At 38.2% G+C, this 16,214-nt stretch overlaps 1 protein-coding gene across 1 annotated transcript in view; it reads left to right on the top strand.

Moving 5' to 3' along the window:
* Window positions 1–820: 820 nt before the first annotated feature.
* Window positions 821–16,214, top strand: part of LOC6641259 — a 35,470-nt gene continuing 20,076 nt past the window's right edge. The window contains exon 1 of the mRNA XM_047011263.1: window positions 821–846. The gene's annotated coding sequence lies outside the window, so the exon portion shown is untranslated. The remainder of the gene's footprint in view (window positions 847–16,214) is intronic.

Genomic DNA, 16,214 nt, shown 5'->3' with positions numbered 1-16,214 from the left:
AGATGAATTAGATGAATATTCGAAACTTATTTGGCTCAAAGAACAGAAAGTAAATGCCTTAAAAACTCTTTGTGCTTTGAAATCAAAGCATAAAATAAAAGCACAAAATGAAATATGACAAGCCAAAAATATTTTATTGCACATAAATGTGAATCAAACTACCGGAAAAAAGAAAATGCAGAATAAGAAGAAGTGGATTCAAAATTTTGCATGGTTGAACTGCGGTTACAGCAAACACACACCCACACACACACACCCACACACACACACACACACACAAAAAGAGAGAAAAAAATGTCGAAATCATTTTATTTCTATTTTGCAATCAATTGAAAAGGGAAATTCAGTTTTCGTCTTCACCTTTTTGGTTCAATTCGGTCTTCTTGTTGCATTTGATTGCAAAAATTAATTGCCTGTTAAACATATTTGTTGTTGTTGTGGTTGTTGTTGTTATTGGAACTGGGTGTGTTGATTTTTTTGTTGTCTGTTTTTTGTTTAAGCCAATTGAAGCGGCAACACCAACGAGAGCAACAATAAAAAATAAATAATAATAAAAAAGGACAGCAACAAGCGAAAAAGTAATAAAATAAAAGGCACGTCGACCGGCCATCAGGACAAAATCCCCCCCGCACCACCGACGCACCGTCGACCCACCAGCAACAAACAAACCAAAAAAAAAATAAAATAAAATAAACAAACAAAAAACAAAAAAATAAAATAAGAAGGAACGACAAAAAAACGGAAAAACAAACACACACATATACGGACAGCCGAAGAAGCAAAAAGGAGAGAAAAAAAGGAATTGGAGAGGAGAGACAGAGATAGAAAAGGAAGCCAAAGTGTCAAGTAAGCAAACATTTAATTTTGATTTATTATTAATTTCCACACGCACAAGCCGAGACAGAAAAGAACGAGAGAGTGGGGAGTGGCAGAGGGACACACAAGACACAAGGGCAGGGTCACGCCCACTCCACAAGAAGGACATCAGCACAAGACAGAGAGAGAGAGAATGAGAGAGAAAAAGGTCGGGGGAGGGGTAAACGTTAAGGCCATAATAGCTTTATGTTTGTCTGTATGCCTCTCGGTCCACCTGTCCACACACACACACACACAATTACACCAAGACATTTATAAAAATTAAATAATGCAAAAAGGCAAGGCTTATCAACAAGAACAACAACAAAGCCCGAACAGCAAAAAAAAAAAAAGGTGAAAATTATTGTAATTACTATTTTCCATTAGTCGAGAAAAAATGTTTTTCCTTCATCGTTTGGTCTTTCTTTCCACAAAAGATACATTTTTTTTGTTGTGTTCTTCCTTTTTTTTTGGTGTGTGGAAGGGGGGAGCGGGTGCCAAAAAATATTTGTGCTTATGCCATTGCAAACCGATTTTAGTATACCCTTTACTAGCTATTAATACAAGGTAATTACAGATTTGTAAGACTTTTATGCCGTCGGTCATGAACAATTTACAATTCCCAACTAGTTCTGGCTAATATTGAACTTTCTCAATCACAATTCTAGCCTAGTTAAGACTTTAATGGTGTCTTTTGCCTTTGGCTGTTCAGGTGTTTGGCAAAATGAATACATCCCAAGGTGAAGTGAGGAAAAAAGGTATAACGGAAAAAAAGGTATCCGGCATGGACGAAATGAAAATGAAAGTGGCGCAAAGTTGTGAAATACGTGCGTTTATTTGCGTAAAAACTTGCTGGCAGGCTGCTAGGCTTCTGGCCTTCTGCCTGACAACCCCCTTCCCGCTGGCTATCATCCACCTATCGCTTACCTATTCCCTTACCGCTTTGGATTTCCTCTTCTCGGATGGCATAAAAGACGATAGATAGGTAGGTTGGCTGGTAGCATGAAGCGCGCATTGGGGATTTAGTTGCCAAAGATGATGGTACGGGAATGGTACACGTGGTATAGTACACTGTGAGGGACTCCTGGTTGGTTGGCAATTGCTGCAATGTTATGCCGGATTCCTCTACCGCCCAGTTGCCCCACCATTATTCCAACAGCATCCTTGTGTGCGGCTTAAATTTGGTTCCTAGAAAAAGTTTTAATCCAGCTTTTGTATCTCTTTTTCTGTTTCTTTTTTTTTTATTTACTTGCTTTCTTTCTTGCCTTTTTTTTTTTTTATAGTGCTCTTTCTCTCGCCCATTGTGTCCCCATGCCACTTCCTCATCATCATCATCACCATCACCATCATTCAAGTCCCTTTGCCCATTCGCCCTTCTGAATTTCATCATATATTGCTGGATAGCAAAGTGCCCACATGGAATACAATTCGACAATTATATTATTGATAAATTGCCAACCAACAAAAGTGATTGACATAGATTGGAAAATGCAAATAATGCTTTAGTTGTTTACAATTAGATTTGCCTGTTAATCGATCTGAGATTGCTCAAGTATCTCACAATCAGAAGCGAAATATCTTAAACTAATTGCACTCTGATTACAATAAATGAGAGAGAGAAAGAGACCGTGATAGATCATTGCCAAAAGCACATGTCAATCTAAATATGTTGGCTAATATAATTGACTTAGGGAAGAGAAATTCTAATGAAATATGAAATCAATTTGTAATATAGGAAAGCAAAAAAAGGTAACTCCAAAAAGGCCAAAACAAAAGTACTTATCATACAGCCCTCTCAGTTAGTCAGTCAGTCAGTCAGTCAGTTAGTCAGTATTCATTCTCGGTCTATGCCTTGAAAAATTCTCTACACATTCTTATTTGCGTTTGTTCATTTTTATTTTGTATTTTACTTTTTATTTTTTGTTTTTAAGCGCTGTTTCTTTGTTTTATGTTTAAGGCTTTTTTTTTGTTGTTTTTTTTCGGGTGGCTTCTTCTTCATCCATTTGTTGCCATCATCATCATCTATTCCTTGTCCTTATTGCTAGCTAGCCTTCAAGTTTATTTCGTTGTCTTTTGGCGTTTTATTCTTTTAATGATGTTTCCTTTTCTTGAGCCCTGAGCCTGAGCCGAGGGCTTTAATTGTATTGATTAAATGCTTAATTGTGTTGCCAGGCAGAAAGTGAAAATAAAAAAAATTTATATGTATGTTAGATGTTTGTTTGAACAGAGAAGTAAGACGAAACATTTAATTGTTATAAACAAGCGCGCATTAATTACAATGATTAAAATTCGACGACTGGAACTGGAACTGGAACTGGACATTCACTATAATTAGTTTGCTAGACGCCTCAGATATTTAATTAAAACTAATCGAGTTAACCACAATTCCAGCCAGAACCACAATGGCCAGGACTCGTATAAAAACAGAGAGAGAGATATCTAAAAGGGGGCCAATGGGAAGGGGGACGCAGTTTAGAAACGTGAAACAATTAACGCAAAATAGGATACAATGGAAGAGTAGCAAAAGCTAGCTAGAACAGGAATATACAGGATATTAGCCGACTGCAAGGACACTAACAGCATTCCCTCGTGTGATGACTTTAAACTGTGACTTCAACTGGGATTGTGAATGGGTTGTGAAATGCATGGCGATGGCAATGGCGTTGGAAGTTGCTGAAGGAACAAGGACAATTCTAAACCGAACAACAAACACCAACAAGAAATGCAAACAATGGCAGCAGCAAGACAACAAGAACAATCCAAGTGCATTTTACTTGGACATAGAATGAAGTATTGTACATTCAACACCTCCTTCAGCTCCAGTTCCATCTCCATCTTCATCTCCATCTCCATTCCCATCTTCACCTAAGCATCAAGCAGTCAACACTCTCCTTTGGCCACTCTTCTTCACTTCGCTTGCACATCCCGTGCAGATGGAAATTTATGGAGTGGCAAAGTCTTGGTCTTGGTTTTAGTTTTAGTTTTGGTTTGTTGTGCTTTAGATCTGGTGTCCTTTCGCCTTCTCTCTTTCTCTCTTTCTCATTGCCTTGCCTCCTGTCAGCCCCCTTTTGAATTTAAAGTAAATTGGGCTTTAACTTTCAGTTGGCTAAGATAATAAAATTAAGAAACATTTGCTTTAAATCACATTTTATATTCCGCTCTAGGAAAGATGTTGAATTTTTTTTTTTTTTAATATTTTAATTTTACGAAATTCTCTCGCCTAACAACTCGTTTTTAGGCCACTCGAAACTAAATTTGTATTCTTAGAAACTGGAAATTGTATAGCAATTTTTATGGCTTGGTCTCAAACTCAAAATATGTTTCTTAAGTCTGCTATAGGAAAAATAGCTTGGGTCGTGGCGAATTATATGCTTTTATGATAAGTTTTTCAAGGTTTTCGAGGTGCAGTTTTAGAAATTTAGAAATCGCCTATGCCTTACTTTCGATATTATTATATTGAGTGAAAGTTAAGAAAAAATCTATTATTTTGTGTGGTTTTTGTGTTCAGTTTTGCGTACTTACAACGCGGCAAAGTATGCTATGAATTTCGATTCAGGAGACTTTTCCAGGATACACCTACGTACATACAAACGTAGATATATGTATGTATTTATATATATTGAACCGTATAATGCCCTTTACACCCACTGACTACCAATTTGGTGGTCCCCCCTACCCCTCCCTGTAGCCCTCTGACACCATTACTGTGCAGATTTTATGAGGCACTCAACCTGTTCAATTTCAATAAGTAATTCCCAGCAACACAGCAACAACAACAAAATGAGGGGGGGAAGCGAAAAGAGAAATGCAAACATTTATCCAAAAATAATTGCAACATATTAATAATGTCTGGACCAGAAAGTATATCTGTCTGTGTGTGTGTGTGTGGGTGCATGTATGTGTGTGTGTTTCATATGCACACACACGCACATGGTGTATGTATTATGGATGATGGCGACCACGCCCACAATGGTGGCTCCCCCTTAGCAATTTTACGCCCAGTCTTTTTATGGCTTTCAATTTAAGGCGATAAGTTAATAGCAGAGAGAGAGAGAGAGAGTGAGAGAGAGAGGAAGGGGGGCCAAGTGTAGGGGGAAAAAAAAACAAAGCAAACGCTGCGAATAAAAGAAATCACATGAAATTTAGTAAAGTGAGCAAGTGACTTCCCTCATTTGTCTTTCCCCCCACCGCCACCGTCATTTAGCTTTACCCTACTACTAACTTGGCTTGCTTAAGTTTAATATAAGCTTATTGGCTTTTGCAAGGCTACCGCTGCTGCTACAGCACCTCCTCCTTTGCCTCACCCTGTTGGAAAGGAAAAAAAAGAAACCGTAGAGAACATTTTGACGAGCTCAGCAAACTGAACACGCATGTGGTAAATGCCAAAAAGGATGCCAAAATGATGCCATGCTACCTACCAGCATCATCATCATCATCATCATGGTCATCATCATCATCGTCATCGTCATTGGCATTGACATTGCATTTTCTGGCTACACGTAGCCAAAGCGAAGCTCAAGCACGCCTCACATCACGTTACGCAACATAATGAGATTTTGGCGCCCATCTCTAGAGCCTCACCTTACCAAAAATAACACCATACACAAAAAAAAAACGCAATGACAAAAAAAGTTTGAAATGATATCAAAACAGACAACCAGTAAAACTATAGCAAACTGCATCTATCTGAACTGAAGAGCTATAATAGAATCACATGAGCTGACCTAGGGCTTGGAATTAAGATCTTTGGCTCCATAAAGTATGCAATTGGTTGGAAAATGTTCATGGTTTTGAACAAATTTATAACTTTTCGTCCATTGTAACTCAAGAATTTATTATGAACAATGTTTGCTTTGAAAACTGTTTTTAAACCTCAAGGCATTTCATAATTTCGTTAATTAATTAATAATTATAAAAGGTAATTCTTGAATTGCATAGTTTAGGGGACAAAATAATCGCCCTCTTTTACCGCGGTAGATCCGCCATTATTTTCGATCAATAAATTTCGAGAAATAAAAAGAGGAGAAAAGTACAGAACACGAACGATGAGGTGGATGATGATGATGATGATGATGCACTTTCTCCTACATAGCCCCAGGTAGAAGGCAATTAAGTGAACAGTTACACACAGTTGGTGGCCAGATACAAGGCAACTTCAATTACTTTGTATGCTTTTTGGTTTCCCTTTCTTTTTTGTTTGGCTATAATCATAATATTAGAGAATTTATACCTTGTCTATATGTGTATTTTTCTAGCAATTTGCACTGTGTTTGTGTGTGTGTGTGTGTATGTAAACTATTATTAAACATTTATAAAACATTGATGGTTAAATGCTTCTGACAACTTGGCAGTTGATTTGCCAAAGAATTGAAATTAAATATCTGGCAAATGCTTTCTGGCAGAAATTGATTAATATTAAATAGAAAACACAACTGAATATATGTATGTTTCATGCCCAGGGCATTTTCATTGTGTGGGCGTGTGTATGTACGTCGGGGTCACCAAAACGAATGAAAATTAGTTAACTTTAATAACGCAAATTTAAGTCCATTAGTAGCTGTAATCAAAAACTAAAGATTTACTTGAATTTGTGGCTGACTTTAACAATGTTTTTTGTTGTTGTTCTGTGCCAGCAATCTGTGCTCACACTCAAGAACTTGTTGAATGGAAATCTTGTGTTCGCATAGTCATTCCCCCGAAGGCACATGGTCACACACACACACACATAAACCGAGATATATGTATGTATAAGCAAAGGTGTTTCATATTAAAGCAATGCGTTAAGCGAAGGCCAAAAGCCCCATACCAAGTGATACACATACATACACACTCTTCCAGACACTGGCACAGACACGGTTACGGACACGGACACCGACACCAACACCAACACCGACACGGACACGGACACAGCTGGTAGCCAGGCGACGCCATCATTGCCAACATCGTTGTCGTGGCCATTTCTGCCACATCTTAACATAACGCATCCATTGCTGTTGCTTTTCTTTCATTCCTGGGTTGGTTTTTTCTTCTTCCATTTTTATTATTATTTATTATTCCTATTTCTACCTCCTCACCCGCTCACCCCCTCTGCATATATCTTTTGGCGCTTTCTCTTTCTTGTTGTGTTGGTTGGCCTTTCTTTTCGTCAACTTGTTGCTCTGTTGAGCTGATTTCCAGACATCGTGACGCCCGTCTACCGTGTACTTGAGTAAAGGCAAAAAATGTATTCGCATGACTGGCGTATGCTAATAATCAAAAGAAGGAGCTGATAAAATGCGAACAGATATGATGGTAGATGTTGGCATGAGGAGGAGGTTAAAGTTTGGGTTTGGGATTTGGCTTGGGATTGGCGTTGGGGTTGGGGTTGGGGTTTTGGAGGGGGCTTTTGGGTTCTGTCGTCTTTTTGATGTTCGTTTTCGTGGCCATATCCTGCACTGATTTCTGTCTCGTTTAATTAAGCATCAAAAACCTCTTGAATGCATTCCCCAAACGGTTGTGTTTTCTTTTCTCCCCCCCTCTCTCTCTCCCTTAAATCGGGCTCTTCTGTGTGTGTGTGTTAGAAAACAATTTATGGCCATGTTGAGGCTACCCTAATGCGATTTAATGAAAGAATGCCCTTCATGCGAAGAAAGTAAACGAAAAGCGTAAAGTGGAAGAGTGTCAGAAAGGAAGAGAGAGAGAGAGAGAAAGATAGAGAGAGAGAGAGGGATAGAATGGTGTGTGTTTGTATGGATGATAGACTGACCGTTTTGCTCGTTTAATTTCTGCACAAATTTGACAGCTATTGGACAGAGTTAGTGAACAGGGTGCGGTTTTTGGGTCTTTGCTGCAATTTTCTATCTCAAAACAAGGACAATTTTCCAGAAAAAAAGAAATTATTTTTCAAAAATAACATACACTCTCTAAATAAGGCCAAAAACTATAGAAATTTCAGAATTAACTCGCAAACTTCAACAAAGACATTAAGTAGAATCATCATTTTTGTTATACACTCATCATTGAGCTTAAAGTTTGAAAGATTTCCTTTCCTATCATTTGGTCTACCTGTCGTATGAGTAATTTCACAAAAATGGTACAAGAAGCTTGTAAACAAAATCTGAATTTTCAGTTGACTTATTTTCTTTGATTCTTATTTAAAACGATTTGCATTTTATTTATAATATTCCTGTTAAATGAATTTGAAATTTCCATATTTATGTGTAGGTACATACTCTATCTCTTTCTCTCTCTCTCTCTCTGTCTCTTTCTCTGTGTGTGTGTGTGTGGTGTGTTTGAAGGTAAAAGGTTACATTAGGCTAATAGAAGTGAGGTATATATATATATATATATATCCTTTTCTTAATTTAAGTTAGTGAATTTCGTTTAGAGTAACTCAAAGTCGTTGTTGGGTCTAAAAGGTATTACGGATTTCTTTCTTTGGGCCAATTCTCGTCAACCATCTTTGGCTTTGCACTTCTGCTTTATCTGCTTTTTTAGGTCTGTTTGACTGACTGTCTGTCTGTCACACGTAAAGAATAAAAGGCGCACACAACTGCAAAAAAGAAAAAAAGAAAAAAAAAACCGAGAGTAAAAGTAAAAAGAAACCATCGAAAAGTTGGCAAAGCAACAAGCTGCGATGGCGACGATGAGAAATGCCGCAATAAGGGAAAGCACTGTATACATTCAGGACCTATTTCTCATCCTTATGGTGCGTCTCTCTCTCTATCTCTCTCTCTGTCTTTTTTGCTCGTTCTCTTGGGCAAAGCTGGTTCTTACAGTGTGTATGTGTGTGTGCGTGTGTATTTTTTTTTTTTTTTTTTTTGTGTGTTGTTGCTTCTGCCTGTTGCGCCTTTTGCGTGTCTCTCTTGGCCCCTCCCCTGCCACAGCTCAATCAACAATGGGCAATGCCAAAATGTCTCGTTCTGCCTTTTTAACAAGGCAACTGACGCCTATGCCGCCGCCCCCAATCCCCTTTTCTTGCCATCAAACCACACCCGATTTCGCTCCTGTTTCTTCTGTCCTCTTCTGTTCTGTTTGTGTTTACCCTCGAGCAACATTTTATCAATAAAGAGAAACCCCCCAAAAAAGCAGAAAAAAAACTCAGGCAAAAAAGAAACAAGAAGAAAACCAAGAAGAAGAAGAAGAAGTAGAAGGAATATGTATGCCCCACTGTCTGCCTATCTGGTGTTGCTTCTGCTCCTTTTGTCTGTTTGCTGCTGTGGCAACAATTTATGAAATAACTTTGGCAATGTTTCCCCACCACCCCCGCCAACGTCACCCGTTCCATTCCAAAATAACGCCATGACCTACCACCCTCAACCTCACTCCGCCCAACCATCTGGCAGCCCTTCCATCGAATAGAAGTCGCGTAACAGATACACAAACTGAACTTTAACTGAGTGTGTAAGCAATACAACATACAAAATTGTGTGACGAGCAACACAAAACACAAAAAAAAAAAAGAAGAAAAACAACAAAATTGAAGCAGGAAAAATACTTGCGACAAGCTGAAAATTGTAAGAAAATGAAAGTGTAATACAAGCAAACGCACAGTGACACTGTGAGAGAAAGAGAGACTGAGATACAGATAGAGATACAGATGGGGGGGAGAGGGGGTGGAGATGGAAACGGGGAGCTAAAATGGGGGCATGGTTGATTCTTACCATTATCACTGCCCCGGCGGGCGCTCAGCTGCGTTTCATTTTAAGTAACATTCCACATTGCGAGGTCGATTTCGATACTTGCCATGCCTTGCCACGCGTTCGTTCTCGTCCTTCTCAAGTTTGCATACACACTCACACACACACACACACACACACTTGCTGGCTGGAGGAGGGAGCACGACAAAGCATCAATAGATGTAGAAGAAGCGCAAAGAAAAATACATACTAAAGGACAATTGTATAGAGAAATATTGTAATCGATTCCTATAAGATAGATAGACAAAACTTTGAAACTTTTTTCTTTTCAAATCATAAAACAAGAAACAAAAAGAAGAAACCGTTAGCAACATTTTAACCAGATGCTTGTCTATAAAAGTATCCTTAACACATAAATTTCTAAAAAGTAAATGCTTGTTGTTGTTTGAATATTCATTTTGATAATATTTCATTAACATTTATTCACTTTAATTTTAATTAGAAAATTGGCTTTGAATTTATCTTTACAAATACTTCAAGTTGATTTATTAAATACCTGAAAATTTACAGTTAAAAAACAATGTTGAAAACTTAAACAAGTTGACTTTAAAAATTGTTTGTAAACTATTATCCTCTTTTGAGAATCTTGAGAGACCTGTAACGAATTAGAGATACTCGATATAAAATGAATGAATTGAATGAAATTGATAATCACACATATTCATTTCATTGGATAGTCATAAATCATTCACTCATTCGATTTGAATTAAGGTGTTATCGTGTTGTTGTTGACTTCATTTAGTCAAAATGTCAAAATTTTTTTTATCACAAGGGCTTTCTATATTTTCAAATGAAATTTAAAAAAAAAAAGAGGGATTTGAATTGAAATGTTCATAAGAGTTAAATATGTTGTAAATATTTACAAAAATATCAAATTTACATTACTTTTCTTGCATTTTAGTTCTCAATCTTTTGTGTTTGACTTGATAAACTTGAATCTATACCCTAATATCTAAATGTAGGGTCCATTGCTTTGCCTTTGGTAGTTCCATTTTCGCCATTTTCGCGATTTTTTTTTCGGTTTTTGGCTTTATTTTTGGGTTTGCCTTCCCGCCCCGTCACCACCGTCTCTTCGTTTTTTTTTTTGGCGTGAGCTCTTTACAATCATCAAAATTTATAAGTAAAGTTAAGCGCAGAGGCTAAGGCAAATATTTTGGAAAAGTTATTTTACCCGTCTCACGCCTCACGACTCCCGCTTTGCCGCGTTCCCGTAATTTCTTGCCCGACTCTTGTCTGGGCCTGTTTGGTTGGTAAAACTAAATCAACTCAAAGCCAGAACGAGGCAGAAGTCGATGATGGGTTTCGGTTAGGTTAACTTGGGTTGAGGTTGCTTTGCGGTGGCTTCATTACGAGAATGCTTCTCATCATGACGATGATGCCGGATTGCGGGTTTCGGGCTGCGCGACGCAGTGCGGGCTGCGATTGGAAGACAAACTACCAACAAATTTTGTTTTTTTTTTGATAAAAAATTTGAGCAGATTTCTTCCTGTTTGCAGGCTTTTGCAATTATTATTATTCCGAGTTTTTTTTTTCCGTTTTTTTGAAGGGATCAATAAAATAAGTTTAAAAATAGCCAGGATAAGCAGTGGCAATGGCAGTGGCAGAGACGTAAAGTGGAGTGGATGCCTCATAAAAAGGCCTGCGTGGCAAAAAATATAAAGACGAGACTCGGATGGAGGACAAGAAGGGCGGGGGGAGAACTGGTAAAAGCAAACTTTGGGCAACTTTGTTTACTCAATTAGTTGTTTTTGTTATTTGCTGGTTCGCTGGAGATCCCGAAGGCAAGAACAGGTCCTTCTCCCTATTTTTATTATTATTATTACTTTCCTCTTTTTCGTCTGTTTTTTTTTTTTTTTGTATTCTGTTCTGTTGTGTTGCCCTGTTTTTTTTGTAAAACGAAAGGTTCTTGGAAGGAAATGGTTTTGGGGAGGAGCCGCACTAATTGGCTTAGAGCGACAAGCGAAAATTAACTTTTATTTTCAAGCTTCAATGTAAAATAATATCAAATAAAATTCCAGCCAGCTACTACACATCCCTCCGACTACGACTTTTGTATTGTCAATCCCGGCTACGTCATTCGCGTCCCGCCAAACAGAGCCAGAGCGGAGCAGAGTGAAAAAGTTAACAATGCCTGATAGAAGTGGAGCAAAGCGAGAGAAAATCGGTAAAATCAACAAAACACACGCAAGATAAACAGCCGCAGGACAACGTACCCAAAAAAGTAGTATGATGATGATGATGAAGACATACCAGACACAAAGAAAGAAAGAAGGACAAAACGTTGCGAGAGGGCAGAAATCACAAAGAGGGGTTTGAGGGGGGGAGGTTTGGAAAGTGAGATTGTGTAGCGGTATAGTAAAAGAAGCTTTTCGTAAAGCATTTTGCGGTTAGTTGGTCTAGTCGTCCGTTTAAATTGTTGCAAAAGTCAATTGGCCCTATCAATGAGGCAAAAGTTTTTCGCCCCAAAACTTTTGTTATCCTTATTTACCCACATACACAGGCAGGCAAGCACACATACACACACACACACGCACACTTGAAACAACTTGAAATTACTGAACATCATAAGTAAAAATTTACCATAAGCTACACCTCATCCTTTGCTTTGTTTGGCAAACAATACAGAAAATCCAAAAGCAGTTTAAATGAAAATGAATGAAAAGGCATTTCGACATACTTGTAATTGTTAAAAGCATATTTTCTAGGCAAATACACAGGTACACTTTGGTTATTGTTTTAGCCATAAACAAAAATTCATTTACAAAATGGAAATCAAAATGGCTTTCAGCAAAGTTTCGTGCTCAAAACCAATTGTAAACTTTAACTTTGATAATAGCTAATCATCACCATTTAATCAGAGTAACTATCCTAGAGCTGAACTCTTTACTATCTTGACTCATTCAACACATTGCATTTGCATTTTTAAGACATTTTGCCATTACTTGCACAAAACAAAAGAAGTTTTCTCTTTTGTTATCTCGATTAGCTCTAGCTAAGCATAGCTTAGCACACAGACTATTGCAAAAGTTTGAGTTATAATCAAATCAGATGGAATATTTTTCAAAATCTTAGCAGAGAGTTTATTGAGGTGAAACATCTTTTTCCTCACTGTCAATTAGCCCTTTTTGAAAGCAAAACAAAAGTTTATACGTAGAAACTAAGGTTATTATTGGATTACCATAACTAATAAGTATTATCTTACACCTCGATATGGGAAAATACGATCAATTGATGTCATTGCCGAATTGCAGTCATCGATTACTGTTTCGTTTCACATAGAACAAGAAATCATAAAAGAAATTTAAATTTTAGCCAACTTGTTTCGCCATATGTTTATACCTGTTGTCGCTCATCCCCTTAAACTCAAACCTAAACCCAGACCAGTAGCACAAGCAATTTGTAATTGCAATGCAGCTAGAGCAATAGCATTGCCCCCTTAAGCCCTCCCTCCCTCTCTCCATCCACCCATTAAGGGCACTTATCTTGGGCCTTCTGGTGCAGCACCATTTTATCCACTCAAACCAACTTATTCATCTATACACAGAGGATCAGGTTTCCATCAATATTTTAAAAGGGAAACAGAGAAAAAGCACGAGAGAGAAAGAGAGAGAGAGAGAGAGAGAGAGAGAGAGAGAGAGGAAAATAGAACTATACCACTTTTAACAACATTTTCTGTGTAATTATGTGAGGTTTTCCAAGTCTTCTTGACTAGAGAGTATTAAAGTTTGTTTGACCCTTGAGTGTGAGGGTCTGTGTGTGTGTGTGTGTGTGTGTGCGAAGAGGTGTTGTTATTATGCAAGTATTCAGTTGAAGCGTTCAAGCATATTATAAATATATTAAAGTTAAGTTGAAGCATTTAACGCATTTTATTGAAATATTTGCATTAACAAAAATCTGTAGCATACTTTTTTGGGTTACGCTCACTTAGTTTGATTAACCAAAAGTAATGTAGAACAAAAACAACATTTTATAGAAAATTTACTCTCACAAACAAGAAAAATGGTTGGAGGAAAATGGGTAACACTCCCCTTCTCCTCCTCCTCCTCCTCGTCTTCATCCTCTTCATCCTCTGATTTCCTTTTTTTCGGTCCCTTTGTCTGTTGCTTGCTTGCTTATTGATATGGCAAACAGATTTTCGCAATTACTTTTAATGAAAGGCAAACGAATGGGAATGTGAATGAGGCAAGTTGCGCTTACGAGTGTTGAAATGGCAGTTGGCAAAAATTACACACCCGCCCACCCTCCCCTCACACACACAGACGCACACAAACAAATACACGCCCACCTATACACGTTCAAAAACATTTCCTGTTATTGCACAGCACTCTATTTCTCTCATTTTCGGTTCTCGTTCTCGTTCTCTCTTTCTCTCTCTCGCTTTCTCACTCTGTCCCACTCTCTGAATGTATTTCAGCTTCCATATCCCATTTTTCCTTTCGTATTTTATTCTCTTTCGTTAAATTTCTGTTGCATTTGGGTCAAGGTTGCCGCCGTTTGCCTGCAGCCACCGCCTGCCCTTATTGTTTTTGCGTTACTTTTCTCTTTCTCTCTCGTTGTTTCTTCCCAGCGCCAATGTCAAATGCCCTTCTTATACATTACCCACCCATTGGGCCAATCCCAGCCAACCAGCCAACCAGCCAGCCAGTCAGTCAGTCAGCCAGCCAGAAAGCAAGCATTAAATTGGCATCAAGATCAAGGTTATTTCAGTTGTTGATGGCTGCAATTTGTTTGGATAAGGGGAAAATAAGTGAAAAAGTGAAAACAATTTTTAATCGTTTTGCTACAGTCTGTTTTATTATCCCTCCCCTCCATCCATCCACTTTCAAAAATGTTACCAAGTGTTTTAGCTTACATTTATATTTGAAATGTGTGAAAAATATAAGAAATCGCACAAGTGAATAAAGAAATTTTCTTAAACTTAAAAAGGAAAGCCCTCCTCTCGGTTTGTTTGTGTGTGGGTGGGCTAGAGCTGGGTCATTCTAAATCGTTTAGTCAAAGGCTTTGAGAAAGGACCTGTACTTATTATTTACCTATTTTACAGCTTTGGAATTAACAACAAGTTAAATCCTATAAGAAAGTGCCCTCAATTTATTTGAAAAGGCTTAGAGACGCAGGTGACCAAGCGACGCTTATCAACTGTGCCACAGTCAAGCTATCTCAGCCCACCCAGGTCTGTTGCCCCTTCACCTTCCTGCCCACCAGCATGCCATCATTTTACTGGCTGTTGCACCTGTGCCGCCACCGCCTACCCCCACCCTATCCCCATAGAACTCGGTATCTATATGGCAGCTATACACCTCTATATAGCTTCACCTGAACGAACATAATCCACAACTTTTTGCGAAGCTCGTTTAATGTTCATTTAATGGCCAAGCGACGGTCGGTTAATTGTATGATTTTTGGCCAGTTTATTTAGCCAACGCGCTTTTTAATGGCCATCCAGACAACGACGATGGAGCCTCCGGTGTGGCGGTGGCGAAGGCGGAGACAGAAGCTGTGCTTTATTGATGGCTTGAGGCTTTCACATGTAATGGCCATGTTTGTGGGGCTCTTAAAGTTATGCGTCTCTGAGACTATAACAACGATGACGACGACGCCCCTTGGTCGATCCATCCATCCATCTATCCGTCCGTCCGTCGGTCCGTTTGAATATCCCCGCTCATTTTGTCAATTTGTCAGGCTGTCAGTTAGCTGCTTTGATGGTTTTTTGTGGTTGCCTTTAGGACATGCCTAAATTTTCTTTACTCTGTGGGATTGGATTTCGTCTTCATCTACTTGCGTTTTTTTTTTCACGTCTTCTCCATGGGAATAACTTAATTTATGCGTGGGAGGTGAATTGTTCTGTTAATAATCTAATCGTCTAATCGCCTCTCTATTCCCATACTCCCCTGGCCTTCATATACCTGGCCTCACTCTCCCAATGTCTCGTTCAAATTTTTAAGTTTAAGCAACAGTTTAATGCGTTCTTTATGATCGGCATTTTACTCTTTATAGTTGGCTGATTAATTATAAAGATATGACTAGTTCTATTTCGTTATTTCTTAAAGACTTTTAAGCAAAGTGAAAGATGATATTCTGTTATCTGACAGGCAAAAAGTGCACTTTCTGTAGTCTGTAGTTAATTTAAAGTTTCTTCTCCATATAACTTGGCCCTGATCCAAACGCCGGGATTATTAAGGATCCCTGTATGCTATATTTTAGTTTCTCATTTTGAATTTATGTTTTATTATTGGGCATTTCCATTTAGTTTTAGTTTATATACTTGTGCATAAAGTTAAGGTCTCAAAGTAATATAAATTTAACTACGTAGTAAAAATCAATTGACTTGATCGAATAAGTATCCCAAGTATCCAAGTTTTCATAATAGATAAAACGTAAACGTAAAAAGTTTACCGTAAGTGTTTGATAATCTTGTAAGGTTTCTATGTTACAGTTTTTAGAGTTCTGTTTCGCCCTTTGGTTTAGTAATTTGAACACACAATTTTCAATTTCGCACAAAATTCTCCACTTGAAATCCATACAAATTCCTTTGGCTGTAATAATTTCTACTTATCATCCATTTTTATTAGCTCGCTCAATGCTCGCTTGCTGGCTGGCTGGCTGGCTGGCTGGCTGGATGGTTGGTGGCACTTGTGGCAAGCCACTCGGAGCTGCTGCTCAACAAACACTTGAATGGGTAGA

Source organism: Drosophila willistoni, assembly GCF_018902025.1.
Source record: "Drosophila willistoni isolate 14030-0811.24 chromosome XL unlocalized genomic scaffold, UCI_dwil_1.1 Seg141, whole genome shotgun sequence".
In the NCBI taxonomy this organism is placed as follows: Eukaryota; Metazoa; Arthropoda; class Insecta; order Diptera; family Drosophilidae; genus Drosophila; species Drosophila willistoni.
This window is presented reverse-complemented; position numbering and strand designations above follow the sequence as displayed.